General features: G+C 44.8%; 1 non-coding gene across 1 annotated transcript; it reads left to right on the forward strand.

Annotated features, from left to right (window-relative positions):
- The first annotated feature begins 226 nt into the window (after positions 1 to 226).
- Positions 227 to 359, forward strand: LOC115065591. The gene has a single exon (XR_003845355.1). It is a non-coding gene; the product is annotated as a small nucleolar RNA SNORA24 (small nucleolar RNA).
- The last annotated feature ends 1,372 nt before the right edge of the window (positions 360 to 1,731 follow it).

A 1,731-nucleotide genomic window follows, 5' to 3' on the forward strand; every position in this document is an offset into this window, starting at 1 on the left:
AGGCACTGGCATAGCCTCACAAGAGGCCGCTATATCAGGGTCCCTTCAGCAGAATCTTGCTGGCATGTGCATTAGTGTCTGGGTTTGGTGGCTGATGATGGGATGGATCCCCGGATGGGTCAGTCTCTGGAAGTGTGTTTCAATGTGTTGAATGGCTCATGTCTATTGTCCTAGCACTTGAGAGGCTGAAGTAGAAAAGTTGCTGCAAGCCTGAAGCCAGCTTGGCCTCCATAGTTCAAAGCTAGCCTGGCTAGTGTATCAGGGCAGTTTCCTGGCCATGGAAGAGGGTGTACTTGTTTATTGGTAGCACCATCACCATTTAATTGTAATTAGATTCTGACTTGGCACAAACAACATTCTTGACGGTTAAAAACCTGTGGGATGCCAGGTTACTGGCATGCTTTTCTGAACTGTTATTAGAATGTATCTAGAAAATACAACAGAACACCACCAACATAGAAGGCCTCTGGTCACAGTGGGAGCTCAGAAAAGACTTGTAAATCCATCTTGACAGTAGTCCATTCTTTGGACAGTGTTCCTACATGATCTCAAATGATCAGGCTGTGCTTAGCTAAGTCCTGGACGACTAGGCTGGCTCCTCTGTGCAAAGTCTGGTGTTTTAGGGTGCAGCCAAACTAGTCCAGCCTGTTTGACAGCTGCACCTCCTAACTACACCATGCCTCCCTCCTCAGAACCACACACTTTCCTGGGAACCGAAGAGAAAACAAAATCTGTGACCTGCGGAGCCCTTGCGGGTCAGGATGTGTGCACATCTCTAGTGGAGGGATCCCATGCCTCAAACAAGGTTAAACAGAAGAAACCGGGCTTTAGAGCAGGAAGTCCCTCTCAGAACGATGCCTAATCTAAATCCCCAGAGTTTTCAGCTTGGGATAGCAGTAGGCAGGGTCTTGAGCCCTGACTGTGGCCTTGATACTTTCTGGAAATTTCATGAAAGCAATTAAACTCATAGAACTTCATTCATGGGCAATGTAGAACTGATAGGGTGAATACTGTTGGGCTCTTTGGAGAGCTGGGGGGAATTATGTAGAGGACTCCAGTAGACTTTAATAAATTACATGGACATGTATGCCTGTACAAGTACATGTGTATAACACATATATGTGCAATGTGTTCTTTTTATTTCATGATCCTATCTAATATTCAATTTGCCTCTTTTGTTGTTTTTGTTAAAGAAAAAAACAAAACAAAACAAAAACAAAAAAACATGACCAAAACCTAAGTTGGGGAGCAAAGGGTTTATTCAGCTTAGACTTCCACATCACTGTTTATCACCAAAGGAAGTCAGGACAGGAAGTCAAGCAGCTCAGGAACCTGGAGGCAGGAGCTGATGCAATGACCATGGAGAGGCGCTGCTTACTGGCTCCATCCTTATGGCTTGCTCAGCCTGCTTTCTAATAGAACCCAGGACCACCTGCCCAGGGATGGCGCCACCCACCCCGGGCTGGGCCCTCCCCATTCATCACTAATTGAGAAAATGGCTTACAGCTGGGTCTCACGGAGGCTCTGTCCTCTCTGATGATGTGTCAAATTGATACACAAAATCAACCAGTACAGCCAGTGAGATGGCTCAGCAGGTAACTGCATTATTCCCAAACTTGATAACCTGACTATCCGGGGTGAGGAGAGAGCAGACTCCTGTAAGTTATCTTCTAAAATAATGATAATTATAATGATAAAATTATTGTTTTTAAAAATAATGATAATAATAAT

Source organism: Mus pahari, chromosome 15 (genome assembly GCF_900095145.1).
Source record: "Mus pahari chromosome 15, PAHARI_EIJ_v1.1, whole genome shotgun sequence".
Taxonomy (NCBI): domain Eukaryota; kingdom Metazoa; phylum Chordata; class Mammalia; order Rodentia; family Muridae; genus Mus; species Mus pahari.